This window comes from Aegilops tauschii, chromosome 2 (genome assembly GCF_002575655.3).
Source record: "Aegilops tauschii subsp. strangulata cultivar AL8/78 chromosome 2, Aet v6.0, whole genome shotgun sequence".
Lineage (NCBI taxonomy): Eukaryota > Viridiplantae > Streptophyta > Magnoliopsida > Poales > Poaceae > Aegilops > Aegilops tauschii.
The window spans coordinates 624,795,314-624,815,267 of NC_053036.3; the positions used below are offsets into that span (position 1 = coordinate 624,795,314).

General features: G+C 46.2%; 1 pseudogene; it reads right to left on the reverse strand.

The window, feature by feature from the left end:
• Positions 1-204: 204 nt before the first annotated feature.
• On the reverse strand, positions 205-4,322 carry LOC109765947 (geraniol 8-hydroxylase-like; annotated as a pseudogene).
• Between the last annotated feature and the right edge of the window lie 15,632 nt (positions 4,323-19,954).

Sequence of the window (19,954 nt, forward strand, 5' to 3'; positions counted from 1 at the left end):
TAGTCGTAGAGACGAGTCTACGGACATATTATTATTTTTATGTTTCCACACATGCTTATGAGTTTTGCTCTGAATCTCACATTCAAGAACCATAGCAATTACTAGAACAGAAAATATACATTAGTTATATTCATGAAAATAAATAATTAAATTTGCCTCTTGGGCATATTTCCAATAAAGCAGTGGATAATCAAGGCACAAAAGTTTGGAACTATGAGACAATATGGAAGTTGTCACATAAATAATGGTACAAATTACATGGCTCATTCAGTTGAATTATTACACGTTAACAACATCTAATCCACTCTTAAAAATGTTGCAATTTCTTACGTATCAAATTGGTGCTGCTATAATACAAAGAGGCACGACCTTCGCTAGTGTAATGCCAAACTGATCTTCCATATCAATCCCATCATGTTCCATCTCAACAGGGAGACTCCACCTAAACTGATTTAACAACGAAGCGAGCATCACATGCACCATCCGAATTGCCAATGTTATTCCAGGGCAGATTCGACGCCCCGCACCAAATGGAAGGAGCTCAAAATCCATACCCCTAAAGTCAATAGTCGGACCCAAGAACCTCTCCGGCATAAACTTCTCAGGTTCAGTCCACACATCTTTATCTCGGCCTATTGCCCATACGTTTATGAACAAGCGTGAACCCATGGGTATTGTGTAACCTTCCCGTCGTTTTTGTTTGGCGTGGCAACAATAGTGGAGCGGGAGGGTGGAGTCGAAGAGTCTCTTTTATGACAGCTTGAAGATAGGGCAACCGAGCAATGTCAGCTTCTTCAATGTTTTTTCTTGCGCCGATAACTTGTGCAAGCTCGTCGCAAACCTTAGTCATTGATGATTGGTTTTGAAGAAGCTCAGCCATTGCCCATTCCACTGTGCTAGAGTTGGTATCACTACCAGCAGCAAACAAATCCTAGCATTCAAATATAATATTACGTGAATATAGTCTAGTAAATGTATCTATTTAGATAAACTAAGCAAGCACCACAAAGAGTAAATGTATCTATTTAGATAAACTAAGCAAGCGTCACAAAGAGTACAATGTATTATTTGCTAAATGTGCTAATGAAGAATCAAAATTTCTTTGAACCGCGCATTGTGATACCGTATGGATGCATCATACAGGCAAGAATATGTTTGTATGTAGCATGATATTTGATATTGATTTCATTATTAGAAGAAGTCATTGTTCTTGACCCAATATTTCCTTGGTCACCACCTTCATATGATGAGTTACGGCTTTCGGGTGTCTTTGCCATCCGAGTGCTATGACCCCGTCTCTGATCGAGTCGTCACTTCACGGCATGTTTACTTTGATGAAAGGTGTTTTCTGTTGAAGCAGGTACCACGGACGGATGCGGCACTAGAGTCCTCTATGGCCGGCTTCGATGGGCTACGCCGCGCTCTCCCTAGGCGCGCCTTGGCGGCCCCATCGCCAGCTCCGGCCGCCTCTTCGGAGGCCACTTCACCGGGTGCCTCTCCGTTCCCCATGCTGGCCACGCCAGCCACTTCGGTCGCCTCGCCGGCCTCCCTGGCTGCTTCGCCAGTCGTTGCTCCGGTCACCGCGCGCGGACCGGCCACTTGTGCGCACACTGGCGTTTTTCGCCCAAGTACTCGCTATCCTGACGACGAGTACGTCTGCACTACATCGATTTACGTGCTGTCGTCGCTTCCCACCTTTGCATGTGCATCTCTGAGTTCCTCAGGGGTTTGCGGCTATGCAGGAGGAGTTTGACATCTTATTGCGACAGCGGAAGTGCAGCTCGTTCCTCGTCCCCCAGGTGCCAATGTCATGAGCGGCAAGTGTATAGGATAGGGCCATGTATTTATCCAACTGTCACGCCCCCTAATCTTCTATTAACCTGTATGGCTGTATATGCTTCGGAGATAAGTCGTGGCTAGACCCCCTATTAGCCTATGTATGTGCACGATGCACCAGATCAATGAATTGTCTTGCATCAAATAATTTTCCTACAGCCAAGGCGGCCGGGCGGTGGCGCCGCTGCTACAAGCGGTGCTGCGCTGACCGGAGCAACGCGCCGCTGAGAGCGGCAGAGCGCGCCGGAATTGGGATGCTGCCCTGCATTGTACTAGCATATAAGAGCAACTTCAACGGGGCTGACCCAAACGGACGGCGATTTTGTCCGCTTCCGTCCAGGAGTAGCGCTCGATGGGGGACGGCTTCGGCTTGGGCTCCGGCTGAGGCTTGATAGGGGACGGCGGGGCCACCGGCGGCACCACGCAGTCGCCCGCCGCGGAGAGGGCAAGTGCCTGCGCCATTGCCGCCTCGTACCGAGCCTTCTCTTCCTCCGCCGCCTCCGCCCTGCGCCGCTCGTCCTCCTCGCTCTCCCGGTAGACGGCCGCAAGGGCTGCCTGGTAGGCGTCCTCCGCCGCCTGGTCCTCCTCGCGGACGACGAGCGCCGGCGGCGGCGAGCTCCGGTCGACCTCGCGCACGCCCCGTCGCCTCGCCTCCTCGTGCTCGAAGGCGAACCACCTCGCCCAGTTGGGCGAGTCGGATGCGTAGGCGGCCTCGCGGCGCTGCTCCGGCGTCAGCAGCGCCCGCCGGCGCCGCACCTCCTCTGCGTGAACCCGAGCCGTCCGCGGCACCGCCGGCACTGGGATCCTATCGGGATCCAGATGCCAGTCATGCGGCAGTGTCACGTCGGGATACGGCAGAGGCTGCCGGTGCTGCCAGTGCCACTCCGCCTGGTGCACTGGCACGTTCACGCGCTGCCTCTGCCGGCGAGGCGCCGGCGCCGGCGGAGGCGGGAGAAACTCTGAGGGGAAAGGGGTGGCGGGGGCCTTGCTGCCGCTGGCGCCGGAGAAGAGGCCCATCTCGCTGTTGTTGTGGTGGCTAGGGTTTGCCGGCAACGGGGGAGCAAAGCTTGGCAGATGTGGACAGCGAGTTTGGATGAGGACGGCCCGCCGCATGGTCGGCTTAAAAAAGGAAGAGCGCCGTAGTTGACGCGTGGGCCCGTGGTCATAAATTAAGCTGACCGCGTGGGCAGCGGGTAGTTGGACGGCCGCCATGTGGGGACGCGGTGGACAGCGAGAAGGCGCGCGAAGCGTCCGTTCGGCGTCCGCGCCGACGCATTTGGGACGCAAATTTGGGCTGCAAATGCGTCGGCGCGGACGCAACGCAGATCGTGATTTGGGTTTGGGTCGGCGCGTTGGGCCGCCACTTTTGTCCGCGCCAACTCAAACAGACGCAGACGGACGAAATGGGTCGGCCCAAAGTTGTCGATGCAGGTGATGTGACGAGCCATGGCGCGGTTGCTGCAAGTGGTGCAGCGAGCCGGCTGGCCGCTGCGCTCGCCGGAGGTGAGTGTCGACGTGCGCGTTCTGCAAGGGTCTGAGGCGCGGTGCTGTGCGACTGTGCGTGACGTTACCGAAGGGTACTGCAGGCAGAGGTAACTTGTGTTTACCGTGAAATGTGAGCGTAGCGTCTCACGGTCGAACAGGTCCTTCCCATCCTCACTCGCCGCCACGTCGAGCAGCACGTCGAGGTAGTCGTTCTTCCTGGGCTGGCCGGCGTCGCGGCCGCGCAGCCTCTGGTCCACCTCGGCGTCGAAGACGGCGTGCAGCCGTGCAAACAGCCGCGCCAGCCGCCAGCGCATGCCCTGGAAAGAAGTCCGACACGTTAGGGGTCCCCAAGCCTTCCATTATGCCCGTGATCACCTCCTGGAACTCCTTGGAGCGGCCGTGGTCGTCGAGGCTCGTGAGGTCGATGGAGAAGATGGTGCGGGAGACAAGGTTCAGGCTCGTCATGAAGGCCACGCGGCCGATGTTCACCGCCGTGCCCTCACGCGCCAGCCGCGCGACGTGGTCCGTGAGCTCTCTCACCTTTCGCTCCGGAGGTGGTGGAGCGCGTCGAGCCGCTGCGGCGCGAACAGCTCCGTGGCCATTATCTTGCGGAGCGCGCGCCACCGCGGCACGGGGGGCAGCCAGGCGACGGAGCCTAGCGCGTGCTTGCCGGTGGCGTGAGGCACGGACCGGGCGGCGAGCACGGAGTCATGCCTCTGCAGGAACTCCCGGGCCATGGTGGGGGAGGAGACGACGACCGTGGTGACCGTGCCGAGGCGGATGGACATGAGCGGGCCGTGGATCTTGGCTAGGCGAGCAAGAGAGCGGTGCGGCTTGTCGCCGAGAAGGTGGATGCTGCCGATGAGCGGCAGTGGGCGGGGGCCCGGAGGGAGGCCGGAGCGCGCGTGCGCGAGGAGGCTGAGGAGGTAGAGGGAAAGGAAAGAGACGATGAGCCATGCTAGCCAAGGCACAAGCACAGCCACGGCCACCATTGCTTCCATCCTCTGCGCAGTTCGGCCTGCGCCACACGAGTCCCTAATAGGCGAAGATAAATTGAAAACTAGTGGGCAAAGCTATGTTTTGGAGACTAGACTATATTAACTCGGTTCGTTTCACAATGCTATTAGCTCTGTCCCAAAATATAAGGGAATTTAATTTATGTAACACTCAATTTGTTCCAAAATGTTACTCCTGTTTCAATATATAAGTATTATTTTTTTACAATTCGAACTTATCTACGTTTGACCATGGTTTCGACTTTGAGAGAAAAATATCAAAATTTACAAGACTAAACTAGTATCATTATATCCGCCATGACATATATCTTTATATTTTATCTACGTGTGTGGCTAGATCTCAGTCGACTGAGATTTAATCAAATCCCAGACAAGTAACTGAACATATAAAAACAAAAAGAGAAAAATTTAAAAGAAAATTTTGCACGGATCTTTACATAAGATCTTCCGAATGTTGCATCGACCGAGACTCGATTAGGATTTAGCAATCCCGTTTATCTACCTAATATTGGGATGATTTTTCATTTATAAATTTCATCAAACCTACAAAATTTCGACTTCATAGAATTTTAGAACACCTCATAATCTGAAACGGATGGAATAAAATTTTAAATTTACAATAAGCTATTTTTCTCTCGATGGTCAAACGGAGACATGGCAGGTAATCGAATTTGTTATTTTTCTGGCCAGAAGCTGCACACGCCTCCGTTTATTGGGGAGTCTCCATCAGAGTACACAATCCACTGTGCCAAAGTATGGGCATGAGACTTGTGCGAAAGCAGCCAAGGTTTTATTGTTTGGGAGCCCTTGGCGTCGTCGCTTAAGTTGGACCACTGGGCGCGGCGGTTTACAGGTACTAGTGCGTCGCTGAGTACCTCACACCGGCTCCATGTGCAAGCCGCCGCAATCCACTAGAGCAAAAGAAGAAACGTGCACCTCTTTTACTAACGGTTTTGTTTGCGGCCTCGGACGTAGCCCGTCCTCTTTACCGTCCTTCTTCTGATTGCACGCGAAGTGGGCCTACACTACACTTGATGCAAGCAAACTCCAAGTAAGTGAAATTCGACGAGTGAGAGAAATCAAAACAAACTCAACTCTGTGGTCATCTGAATATCCATAATTTGTTCGTATTGGACGACGGTGATCAAGGGTACGAGAACATCTGTCACTTTCAGGGGCTAGGGGGCGTAGGCATTCCAATCTTTCGAGACCTTCAAGGCCCGGCACAAGAACAAGCCGTTTACTCACACGCATTGTTGGTCACTCATCAAACATTTCCCAAGTTCAAAGACCAATATGCCATTCGTAAGAAGAAAGAAGGGAAGCCGGCCGTGGTCGAGGAGGGAGACTTGCTCAAAAGGCCGAGGGGGAAGACAAGCTCAAAGGCCGACGAGAAGCGTGATGCGTCTTCCATAGCTTTGCAAAGAACTTTGAAGAATATGGGCGGATCCAATGTGGGGGTCATGGGGGCAATGGCCCCCACAAGCAATTTGCAGATTTACTTTTACTAGTGCATATGTTATATATATTTACCCATTTTTGTGTAATTCAACCATGCAACATTGCCATTGCTGGAGAACATGATGGAGAACATGATGAGCCAAAAAGAAGTGAGGGAAGAGAGGAGGAGCAAAGGGAAGGAGGAGCAAATGAAGATATACCTGGATCTTCAGACAAAAAGCTTGACATGGAGGAGACCGTGAAGAGGAGGAAGCTTGACATCGAGGAGGCTGCTCAACTCAAGAAGCTTGAGATCGAGGCCACCAATGCCGAGACCAAAGCCAACGAGGTGCCACTCGCGTTCATGAGCGTTGACAAGAACAACATGTCACCGGAGAGGAAGGCTTGGTTCGTGAACCGGCAGAAGGAGATGTTCGCTCGCGACGGCCTAAACTAGGTGAGACCACGACCACAATGGCTGTCCATTTTGAAAGCTGGTAGTTGTGCCGGCCGCTGGCTTTGTTGCCGGCGCAAAAAACTTTTCATTTTGAAGGTTGGCTCGTGTGCCGGCCGCTGGCTTTGTTGCCGGACCGAAAAACTTGTTCATTTTGAAGGCTGGCTCGTGTGCCGGCCGCTGTCTTTGTTGCTGGCATGAAACTTTGTTGCCGGCCGGCATGAACTGGCGAGAACGCGGCCGCTGCGTGTACTATGGCCATTTAGCTACACCCTTTGTTCTTTCATATTTTGCATGCACAATGAACGAGATGCGGCCTAATTGCGGCCACGCGTTGGACGCACGACCGACACATCCACAATTTCGGACGGACACGACTTCATTGCCATCCCAAACGAACAAAAAGCGTACGTCCGTTTGGGATCTCTGGTGGAGTTGGCCTCACCGACTCCAGGTGCAAGCTGGTGCAAGTCGCCGCAATCCACTAGAGCAAAGAAGACACGTGCACCCCTTTCACTAACGGTTTTGCTTGCGGCCTCGGACGTAGCCCCCGCCCTCTTTACCGGCCTTCTTATGATTGCACGCGAAGTGGGCCTACACTTGATGCAAGCAAAGTCCAAGTAATTGAAATTCGACGAGTGAGGGAAATCAAAACCAACTCAAACTCTATAGTCATCTGAATATCCACAATTTGTTCGGATTGGACGACGGTGATCAAGGGTATGCAAAGAAGTACAGGTGGTGCGTATGGAGGTGTTGTCAAAGAAATAAGAAGCTGGACGAACAATTTCATTGCATGTAACATTTAGTTATGAGAACATCAGTTGTAACTTTCAGGGGTTGAGACAGTAGGAACGGCTTGTGGAAGGCGGTGGTCCATGGGCACACGATGAATTGCGGCGAGCAGCTTCCCGTCGGCACGAGCAAGTAGATGACAGCATCCCCGACGAAGAGCAGCCCAACCAGCTGGCCTCACTCTCCCTTTATTAGAAATGAAGGGATTGGGAAGAAGCAGACTCGAGTCTACAGGGAAAGGATAAAGAGCCAGTTTGGTTCATGTCCACGTTCAAAAATGCCTGGCCTGGAACTTCCCTGGGTGCTACCTGAGTTTTGTTTGGTTGGTGCCTGAAAAAACTAGAGTATGCCTGGCCTGGACCGCCCAGGCAGATGATTAGCAGGTCAGGCGTCCTCTTTTGGTTGCCTGGGCTCAGGCTAACACTAGCTTGGCACTAATTCAATACTTAGTTCACAGACAACTTGTGTACTGCTTTGTCAATTATATATATTTTTTAATTCCACAATGACTTCCCAGGCTCATGCCTTGCTCCAAACAGCGACAAGTCCAGGCTGCCTGGCCAGGCAAGAATAATCGAAATCCCAGGCCAAGACCAGGCAACACTTTCACCCAGGCATATGACCCAGGGTAGCAACCAAACTGACCCAAAGTGCCACTGCGGTCTCCACCCACTCGCGGTGACACGAACGAATGAGCAATGTGACGTGGCAGGGAACCGGTGCGCTAAGATCCATGCTACGTGACCAGCGGTAGATAAAGCGTTCGGGACATGAAGTTCGGGCGTTATCTTTTTCAAAAAAGAAAAATATTAAATACAACCGGCCTTGTCCCGCCACGTCGCTCCTTCCAGTTCTCTCCAGGCGAGTATCCATCTCCACCCACCGCCTACCTTATCCTCTTATCCCTTCACACTCACTCGTTCCCCTCATGTCTCTCCTCCTAAATCCCTAGGCCTTGTTTGGTCGTTCAGGGGATAATAACCAGGGAAGATAAACCGCGGGATAGATTTTTTTCTAGCGCATGGGAATTCACAGGTGCGAATGTTCAGGGGATAATAACGTGTGTCAGACTAACACAAGAACCACTAGACCAAACACATTAAGTTGTTCTACTACTAGAAACATGTTCTACTTAACCTTGCTTTCAGTGAAAATTGACGTAAATCTGAAAACTAGTTGAAAAGTTCATTGATTTTGAAAAAATCGTTCATTGATTTACAAAACTAGTTCGTCAATTTTTTTAAAAGTTCACAAAATTGAAAAAAGTTTCATCAATTTTGAAAAAAAGGTCATCAATTTGCAAAATAGTTCATCGATTTTGAAAAAAAAGTTCATCGAAATTGGAAAAGTTCGTCCAATTTAAATAAAGTTCATCGGATTTAAAAAAAGTTCAGCATTTGTATTCAGTGAACAAGTTTTGAATTCAAAAAAATTCAAAAACATTTGTATTCAGTGTGACTTCAAAATTTGTATTCAGTGCGACTTCAAAATTTGTATTCAAAAACATTTATTGAAAAAATATAAACAAAATTTGAATTTGATGAACATTTTTTTGAAAAAAATGATGAACAAATTGTTAATTCAGTGAACAAGTTTTGAATGTGATGAACATTTTTTGAAAACAATGAACAAAAAGAGAATCCAATCAACATTTTTTTAGTTCCATGAACAAATTTTGTATTTTATAAGCATTTTTAAAATCTGATGAACAAAAAATTGAATTTGATGAACATTTTTTGGATTGTTACACATTTTTTTACATGGTTGAAATTTTTTTGAATTCGATGACCAAAAAGGGTGTTAACGAATTTGAAAATAAAAAATGCCAAAAATAGTCAAAAAGTGAAGAAGAATAAAATAGAAAAGAAAAAGGAAAAGAAAAAAGAAAGAGAAAAAATAAAAAGGAAAAAGAAAGAAAACATGAAAGAAAAAATAAGAAAATAAATAAAAAATTGAAAAGAAAATAAAAATGAAAAAACCAGTATAGAAAACATAAAAAACGGTTCTAGGAAGGTTCTAGAACCGTCCAAAAACCGGTGGCAAAATAAACCGCAAAAGGGCCAGCCCATACGCTGAATGGGGAGCTCGGAGGGTGCGCGCTATGTCGCCAGCGGGCGACCTATAGGATCCCGCCTCAACGAGAGCAGATTTTCGGTAGTATTACCGAAAGAGAAAAAAGTCTAAATGGGCCAGCCCAGCGCAGCGTGGGGTGTGCGCCAGTCTTCGTAAACCGAAGAAACAGGCGCCGTTTAGGATTTGCCCGGGATCCTTCGCAACCAAATGAGGCCTAAGCTATGCGAAAATTTCCCCGGCGAGCGGCTCCTTCTATGGTGCTCGTGCGGCTTCTACTGCCCACCCCGAGGGCTCTGGGAACGAGATCCTCTGACTTAGATCGATGTGCTGCCGAGGGACGTAGTACACCCAGCGTCGTCCGTTGACGATCTAAGGGCTCCTTTGATTCAAAGGAATTGCATAGGATTTTTGAAGGATTTGAACCCTTTGGAATTTTTCCTGTGATGCTCGTTTGATTCGTATGATTGGCATCCTTAGGATCCATTTGTACTACATTTTGGAGGAAAATTTCCATCCACTCAAACCTCTTTGAAGAATTTCTTTGTTTTTCTGCGCTATCAAACATTCTTTCGAATCATGTATGATACTATGGGACATGCCATCCTATTCCTTTATTTTGACAATCCTGCGAATCAAAGAGGCCCTAAGGATTCGGTGTGAGGTGTGCTTTTTCCTTCTCTCCCGTTCGTGTCCACACGAACACAAGCGGCCCATACGGCACAATAGGACGGCACCCATCGATTCATCGCTCGCCTGAGCTCTCGCCTCGTCCAGGGCGCGCCATCGAGGCCGTGGAGCCGGCGTCGAGCTGCCGAGGCCACGAAGCCAACGTCGTCAAGGCTTCTGCGGGCCATCTACTCTGCTGGTATTGTGTCTTATGTACGAATGTTTTCTGAGTAAAAAGAGAGAAGCTACAGCAGCATTTTGAATGAATGTTATGATGGACTTAGTGTTCTAGTTTGTACTTCTACATTTGCAGAATTGGTCCGACTTGAGTGGTACTTGTACATGTGCAGAGTTGAACAGATTTGTATGAAAAATGTCCCTGCTTTCTTGTATGTTTGTTATGACTGAAGAATTGTTCCAGTAAACAGACAACTTGTGTGTGTGCAAAATCCGACAGAACTGATGGAAATGCACTGAATTGAACTGTTGTGATATGAGATTGCCAATTTGAGAGCATATAGCAGATGTTGTTAACTAAAGAGGATACCACCTTCTATTGACAATTTGTGAGCATGTCCTTCCAGGAATAAAATGATCTACAACCATCCAATGCTTTGGTACAAGCTGATAAGGATATTTCATATTCGCCTTGAAAAGCTTCAAATATACATCGTGTATACAACTTGCTAGCTTGCACCAATATAGGTGGTGGTCTCCTCTAAAGTAATCTGATGGTGAAAGTTCAGTGTTTTATTCACGTGTTTGATGTCAGAGAAAGGACCATGGACACTTACTGAGATTGACGAGCAGAGCAGCTGTTGGGAAACGTAGCATGCAATTTCAAAAATTTCCTACGCTCACGCAAGATCTATCTAGGAGATGCATAGCAACGAGAGGGGAGAGTGTGTCTACGTACCCTCGTAGACTATTAAGCGGAAGCGTTTATCACGCGGCTGATGTAGTCGTACTCTTCGCGATCCGATCACGGTCCAACCGATCTAGTGCCGAACGGACGGCACCTCCGAGTTTAGCACACGTGCGGCTCGATGACATCTCATCCTTCTTGATCCAGCAAGCGGGGGAGGAGAAGTAGATGGGATCACAACCAACACGACGGCATGATGGTGATGATGGTGGTGGAACACCGACAGCGCTTCGCTAAGCGTCGCTGGGACGAGGCGGTGGAACTACGGAGTAACGGGAGAGAGAGGGGCGCCAAGGGCTTGGTGTGTTCTCTTGTGGCACCCCCTCCCCTCTATATATAGGTGGAGGGGTGTGGTAAACAACCCCTCCAAGCCCTAGGGCGTAGCTAAGGGGGAGAGGACTTGGACTCCAAGTTCATTCCTATTCCTACTATGACTCCTTCCTTTTTTGCCTTCCCTAGCCACATGGGCTTTTGAGGACTTGGTGCGCCTAGTCCAATAAGGCCAGGGCGCCTCCCCGCAGCCCATGCTAACCCTTGGGTCATGGTGGAACCACTTGTGGACTTCCGGACCCCTCCGGAATCCTCCAGAACCTTCTAGAAGCTTCCCGGTACAATACCGAAAAAATTGCATCTTTTTCCGAAACCTAAAATATGACTTCCCATATATAAATCTTTACCTCTAGACCATTCCGAGACTCCTCGTGACGTTCGAGATCTCATCCGGGACTCCGAACAACATTTGGTTACCACTCATCAAATATCCCAATACTACTCTAGCGTCAACGAACGTTAAGCGTGCGACCCTGCGGGTTCGGGAATTATGTAGTCATGACCGAGACACTTCTCCGGTCAATAACCAACAGTGGAACCTGGATGCTCATATTGGCTCCTACATATTCTACGAAGATCTTTATCGGTCGAACCGTTATGACAACATACGTTATTCCCTTTGTCTATCGGTATGTTACTTGCCCGAGATTCGATCGTCGGTATCTTCATACCTAGTTCAATCTCGTTACCGGCAAGTCTCTTTACTCGTTCCGTAATACATCATCCCGCAACTAACTCATTAGTCACATTCAATAGTAGAAAAAGGGTCATTTGTCCCGGTTGGTAAGGGCCTTTTGTCCCGGTTGTTGAACCGGGACTAAAGGGTCGTTACTAATGCCCTATCCCTTTAGTCCCGGTTCTTACACGAACCGGGACAGATGGGCCTCCACGTGGCCGGTGCGGCGAGCCCAGGCATGAGTGCCTTTGGTCCCTGTTGGTAGCACCAACCGGGACCAATAAGCTTCCACGCGTCAGCATTTCAGGGGCTGGTTTTTTTTTGAAAGGAGGTGGTTTAGGGGTTTTGGGGGTTAATTTAGGTTTTTATAGGTAGCTAATAGAGAGATGTGTCCTCTCTTATCTCCGTGCTACTGCTACTGCTATGCCTAAACATGACTTAGATTGAAGTGAGGCAACATGTGGTGCATGTCGAAAGTAATACTAATCCTAACTTGATCAAGTTTGGATTGTACTACTTTCGACATGCACCACATGCATGTTGCCTTCAAAGTGAATCCAATCCATGTTCATTTCACCCACAGATATATAATAACTCTTCATGCTCGCATCATGCATCATCATAATAACAAGTCCTACTAATCATCATCATACAACTTCTACTCCTTATTAATAACAAGTCATACGATCATCATCCTGATAGTCATCGAACCAACCCTACTTAATTGTTCTTAGCACATGATCATCAGAATTAGGCAGGACCTAAATACCCTATTTAAGGTAAAATAGAATAAAACAATATAGACCCTAACTCTTCATTATGGAGAATGGAGATCATCCTGTCTCCAATTCTTGCGCGGCGCTTCCTTTTGCTTCCAAGAACCTCCTTACGACTGTCCATACATTTTTTACATTCTCTGATTAGCATGTCTCCACTTCTTTTAGAAATCCGGTATGGACAGTTGAGATTCGTAGGATGACCTGGATATATGTTCAAAACACGAAGGCTGCCATTCTGATACATCAAATGAGGCACACAATCCTCCGGGATTCTCTGTTGAAAAACATAGTAATAACTTCATAGTTAGCAATGATGTACTAGTTTTAGAAGTATGCAAAAGATGCACGGATGTCGTAATAGTAAAAAATCTTACCAGGGTATCTCCATGGTAGTTATCGTAGTTCAACACGTGCACTAGTGGCACGTATTGACCATAATGTTGAGGAGTTTGATTGTAGATATTGTAATTCTCAAGATCAGTACAAAATCTGACCAGATGATTTTTCTCCTGATAAGTTAACTCGGAGCCATCGGTGTAGTGGGTTTTGTCTACCATGTTCCGTACATTGTTTGAACAATCAAAATAAGCTGTCAATAGAAATAAGATGTCAACTATTTTGAAATAAATAATATAAATTAGTTAATAATTAACTATGTTTGAGAAACTCACATAGCGGTAGAACTGGAGGCGTATCAACAAGGACCCAAATGTCCATATTGTCTTGGTCGATGTCAGGATCACCAAGATCCATGGTGACAAGCATCCCCTCATCAAAACCATACATCTTGCAAAATGCTTCCCAATTTTTGCAACCAAAATGGGTTACGCTCTCAGCATTATATAGATTTACTTCAAAATCCACATCTTGATGGGTCCTTAGGTGAATTTTCTTCGTTTCAAAATTTTCATGGTCTTCAAAATCCATCCTCTCCAAGACATAGCGTCTTGCATGGCATGGGATAAGCTATAGTCGAATTGTAAAAGATGAAAATTACACGTTGAAATAGTTGAAGTCATGCTTAATTACGAAAAAAACACTTGTCGCCGTTGCGTATCGTTTCAACATCGAAGGTCTCCTCGAGCTTAATGCTGAAGCGTCGATCATCGTCCAGGTGAGGCCTGTCGCACAAACCTCGATCATCGTGGCACCACCCGCACTCCCCCGGGAGACTTTCGTCGTCCGATGATGACATTTCCTATGTTCATAATTCAAAGATTAAACTTGTACAATTAAATATATGTACTACAAAAACTAAATTAGATCATTATTATTCATCACGGGTTGACTATCGGTTTGTCGAGTCTTTTCTTGAAAACTCTCAGCTCACGTGGTGTATACATTCGACCGTTGGTGATGGTCGCTCCTCCATTTGTCCCCGAGTGCATTACACCAAAATGTCTAGCACACGGGAACGAAGGAGAAGCGACCCCCACGACAACAGTCGGGATTCTTCGTCCTCTCATATATATATGGTGAAACTCTCCCTCACTGATTCCTCTCTGACATTTGCGACCGTCGGTGATGGTAGCTCCTCCTTTCGTTCCCGAGTGCATTACACCAAATTGTCTAGCACACGGGAACGAAGGAGAAGCTACCCCCACGACAACAGTCGGGATTCTTCGTCCTCTCATATATGGTGGAGACTCGACAGACTTAAAGTCAACCCGAAATATCGTTTAATTATCTTTCTAAAAGAGGATTTGGCTGGTCTCACCTCGATGTCGGAGGGGGTCGGTGACGGGGACGACGGCGGGGATGATGGAGGGGCCGGGGGCTCCTAGATTTCTGCGAAAACAAAAACCCTATAAGCTATCAACTAATCATATGCATATGCCTTGCATAGTGCTCTCCAATTTTAGCATTCAAAGTAGGAGTAGTTTTCCAATTTGAGCATTCAATAAGCAAAATCAAATCGCAAAATAAAGTAGTATTCAAATTAGGATGTATTCAATTATAAGCAAAACTACATCATCTCCATGCGTCCGTACATCGTCGAATATTATCACTAATACACCTCGAATACTATCATACATATCGCCAGTACAGCTAGAACCGTAGCGCCCGACGGGTATCGGCGCGGGCGGTGGACACCCAAATGGAAGGAACCATCACAGGATCATAGCTCCAGTGAGATCCCTAAAGAACCTGACAGGTATTGTCGAACCTGCCCTCCAACGCAACCATGTAGCGATGGACGTGCTGGTCCTCCTCGCTGACACGGTGACGTACCACCTCGGCGGTGTCCGGAAGCCTCGGCACCGTCACTGGCCCACGCAACCGCCACCAAACAAGGATCGGGTCAACGACGGGCTGGCTCCTCACCAACCTACGCCCCCCGGAAGGTAGCACCTCCCAAAACCAGCCCGGCGGAGCCCAGTCCCGGACATGGCCCCTCTGATCAAGCCGGCCTTTTCCGCCGAGTCGACGACGAGGATGCGGGATAGGCATCGTCGATGTCGATGCGGGAATAATTGCTTTAACTAAAAAAAATAGTTCTATTAATTTCCTTACTATAAATAGAATAAAGTAGTACTTACTAAAAATAAACTAGCTAGTTTAACTAGTTCTATTATTTTTCTAACTAATTCTAGTAAACACTTTCTAAGTAGTACTTACTAAAAGTTATCGGGGAGGGGGGGTACGTATATTGACAACGACATACCCGATAAAAAATAAGAAGAGGAAGAAGAAAAAAAAGAGGAGAAGAAGAAAGGAATAGAGGAGGAGATCGAAGAAAAAAAGAAAAAAAAGAGGAGAAGAAGAAAAAATAGAATAATATATTATTCTATTTCTTCTTCTTCTCCTCTATTTCTTCTTCTTCTACTCTTTTTTTCTTCTTTTTCATCTTCTTATTTATTTCTCCTCTTCTTCCTCTCCTCTTCTTCTTATTCTTCTTCTTCTTCTCCTTCTTCCTCTTCTTATTTTCCTTTTTTCTCTCCTTCTTTTTATTCTAAATATGAACATACATAAATGACTTTGATCATACACAATTTTCAGATTCCTACACAATATGAACATATACATAAATTGACAAAGAAAATTCTATGAACAAAAAAAATCATAAAAATTCTATGAACAAAATTACAACAGAAAAAAATCATAAAAATTCTATGAAAAAATTGATATATTCTTTGCATATATATGAACATACAAACATTTGCATATTCAATAATAATATCACCAAAAAAATCTAAACTACACATCTAAATTAATACATCTAAATTACAACAACTAAATTAACTACACACCTAACTACACATCCAAATTAATACAACTAAATTACAAATCTAAACTACACATATATAATAGCTAGGGGGCGCGGCGGCGCGGCAGCAGCGGCAGCGGCCATTACAGGGAGGAGGAGGAGGGGATCGGGGCGGCGCTCACAGGGTGCGCGGCGATGGCGACGAGGAGGCAGCGTCGGGGCAGGGGCGGTGCGGGGCGGCGACGGCGTCGGGGCGTGGCGTAGGGGCGCGGCCGGCGACGGCGTGGGCTCGAGGGCGGCGGACGGCGTCGGCGTGGGCTCGGGGGCACGTGCGACAGCGACGGCGGCGGGGCAGCCTGGCGGCGTCGAGGAGGTCGGCGTCGTGGGGCGGCAACTGGTGATGAAATCTGAAAAAATGCTAAGTGCTGGCTTATATATGAAAACCTTTAGTCCCGGTTCATGGCACGAACCGGTACCAAAGCCCACCTTCAGTTCCGGTTGGTGCCACCAACCGGGACCAAAGGCCTCTTTTCAGCAGCCCAAAGGGCGGGAAGCAGAGGCCTTTGGTCCTGGTTGGTGGCACAAACCGGGACTAAAGGGTGGGCATTGGTACCGGTTGGTGCCACGAACCGGTACCAATGTATGCCTTTAGTACCGGTTGGTGGCACCAACCGGGACTAAAGGCCTTGTGCTGCCCGCATCGCGGCACGAAAGTTTAGTCCCACCTCGCTAGCCGAGGGAGCTCGAGAGTGCTTTATAAGCCCCACTCCCGCTGCCCTCTTGAGCTCCTCTCAAATGCAGGCTTTCGAGCCTAAACACACTATATCTGCCGGTGGGCCTATTGGGCCTTCTACGGGCCTGAATCCTGGCCCATGGGTGGGTTTCTAGTCGTATTCAGGCCATGGTGGCCTAGTAGGTGGCGTTTTTTTATTTTTTTCCCAATTTATTTATTTTCTTTTTTGCTTTATTTATTTTCTTTTGTTTCTACTTACAACAAAATACTTATTTATTTTATTTTATTTTGTTTCTAATTACTTATTTATTTTATTTTATGATAATTCTTTTTGCTATTAAAGTTTCTAACAAAAAAAGTTCTTTATGAAAATTCTTTTTGCTTTTAATGATTTTGAACAGAAAAAACTTTGATAATTTTAGTTGCATCAATTTTATATAATTTTAGTTTCAGTAATAATAGAGGTTGCTTATAATGTTTTGAACAGAAAATACGTTGATAATTTTAGTTTCATAAATTTTATTTATGTTATTAAAGTTTATTTTATTTTGTTTCTACTTATATTTTTTATTAAAGTTTATTTTTCTAATTACTTATTTATTTTTTATGATATTTGTTATTTTCCATGCATTTACTGTTTATTTTGAGCTATAAGACCCTGAAATTGAAAAGCACTAGAAATGAACTCTGAAAAGGTTGAAAGTTGGCATGGTATCATCATTTCACTCACATAGCATGTGCAAGAAAGTAGAGAGGGTTACGGCAAAAACTGGATGCACTTCATGTACAAAACGGACAATCTCTTTCGAAGTATCAGGGTTTCATTCGGAAACTCCGCTGTTACAAAGGGATTTCATTTATTGAACTTACTTGAACTCCATAGTTTTTCTGTGTTCAAAATGCACCATTCAAAGCCACATCATCAATTTTCAACCCTTTCTGACTTCATTTGTTATTTTTCATGCATTTACTGATTATTTTGAGCTATAAAACCCTGAAATTGAAAAGCATTTCAAATCAACTATGAAAAGGTTAAAAGTTGGCATGGTATCATTATTTCACCCACATAGCATGTGCAAGAACGTAGAGAGGGTTACGGCAAAAACTGGATGCACTTCGTGTACAAAACGGACAATCTCTTTCGAAGTATCAGGGTTTCATACGGAAACTCGTCTGCTACAAAGGGATTTCATTTTTTTACTTACTTGAACTCCATAGTTTTTCTGTGTTCAAAATGCACCATTCAAAGCCACATCAACAATTTTCAACCCTTTCTGACTTCATTTGTTATTTTTCATGCATTTACTGATTATTTTGAGCTATAAGACCCTGAAATTGAAGGCAACATATAGCTCTCATGAATAGATAAGTGACCAAATTAATAGAAGTTCATCATCACATTAAAACCAAAGTACATACATAGTTCTCATTGAACAACATATATGTATAGCTCTCCAGAGCATATAATTAAACCATACATTGAAATTATGTAAAACATTTCAATGCAACAACAAATGCGATCATAATCACAACCAAGGTAACAATTGATCCAACTGCATAATGATACCAAGCCTCGGTATGAATGGAATATTTTCTAATCTTTTTAATCTTCAACCGCATTGCATCCATCTTGATCTTGTGATCATCGACGACATCCGCAACATGCAACTCCAATATCATCTTCTCCTCCTCAATTTTTTTTATTTTTTCCTTCAAGCAATTGTTTTCTTCTTCAACTAAATTTAACCTCTCGACAATAGGGTCGGTTGGAATTTCCGGTTCAACCACCTCCTAGATAAATAAAATCTATGTCACGTTGGTCGGCATAATTGTCATAAACAATAAATGAACCAAATAGTTATAAAAAGATAATATATACCACATCTGAATCATAGACAGGACGAGGGCCGTCAGTGGCGGATACCAAAACCATCGCACTATATAATAAGAAGGAATAATAAAAGTAACAAAATTAGACAAGTATCTATCTGAAGTAAGAATTTTTTTCCTTTCAGAAAGAAGATAAGAACAAGAAGCTCACCACGGTGGTGCTGGCGACGAGATCGGCGCGGGAGATCGACGGCGGTGAAGACGGGGATGGGACGTGACGGACCGCTAAACCTAGAAAAATCTCGGGGAAAATGGAGCTCGGAGGTCGAGTTTCGAGAGGAGAAAGATTAAGTAGTGTGGCTCAGACATTTCATCGAACACCTCATGTGCATAGGAGGTGGGCTAGAGCACCCAAATGCCCTCCCCTTGACGGCCAGAAAAAATAGAGCACTGTGGAGTGCTCTGCTGCGGTGGTGGGGTATATATAGGCAGCTCATTTGTCCCGGTTCGTGGCTAGAATCGGTACTAAATCCAGGCCTTCTGTCCCGGTTCAAGCCAAGAACCGGGACCAATGGTTGTGGGCCAGGAGCGAGGCCCATTAGTCCCGGTTCGTGCCTCGAACCGGGACAAATGGTTCCATACGAACTGGGACCAATGCCCACGAGGCCCCGGCCGGCCCCCGGGCTCACGAACCGGGACGAATGCCCCCATGGGTCCCGGTTCGTGACTGAACCGGGACTAATGGGCTTGCCATGCCCGAACGAAAGCCCTGTTTTCTACTAGTGATTGCTTGCAAGGCTTATTATGATGTGCATTACCGAGAGGGCCCAGAGATACCTCTCCAATACTCGGAGTGACAAATCCTAATCTTGATCTATGCCAACCCAACAAACACCTTCGGAGATACCTGTAGAGCATCTTTATAATCACCCAGTTATGTTGTGACGTTTGATAGCACACAAGGCATTCTTCCAGTATCCGGGAGTTGCATAATCTCATAGTCGAAGGAATATGTATTTGACATGAAGAAAGCAATAGGAATAAACTGAACGATCATTATGCTAAGCTAACGGATGGGTCTTGTCCATCACATCATTCTCCTAATGATGCTATCATGTTCATCAAATGACAACACATGTCTATGGTTAGGAAACTTAACCATCTTTGATTAATAAGCTAGTTTAGTAGAGGCTTACTAGGGACACGGTGTTTTGTCTATGTATCCACACATGTATCAAGTTTCCGGTTAATACAATTCTAGCATGAATAATAAACATTTATCATGATATAAGAAAATATAAAATAACAACTTTATTATTGCCTCTAGGGCATATTTCCTTCAGCAGCCATCCCCGTCGGGCGCCGGGGAACTCCTTCCGATTAACTAGCAGTTTGCTTCTTCCTATCAATTAGAAAAGGGAAATTTTATCAATTTCTATAGTAATCTGACGGTGAAAGTTCAATCAATTTCGTAGTTTTATTCATGTGTTAGATTTCAGAGAAAGGACTATGGATATTTACTGAGATTGACGAGCAGAGCAGCACTCCCAGCAGGCCCCCAGGATCTCCTTTCGATTAACTCACAACGAGTCGTCAGATCGCCAACAGACGGTGCAGTAGATTGGTATAAGTCAGAGGATCTCGTTCCCAGCTGTGATGCACGTGTGGCTCCTCCCTCTCAGAAAGTTGTTTTGAGCGCTAACGTTAC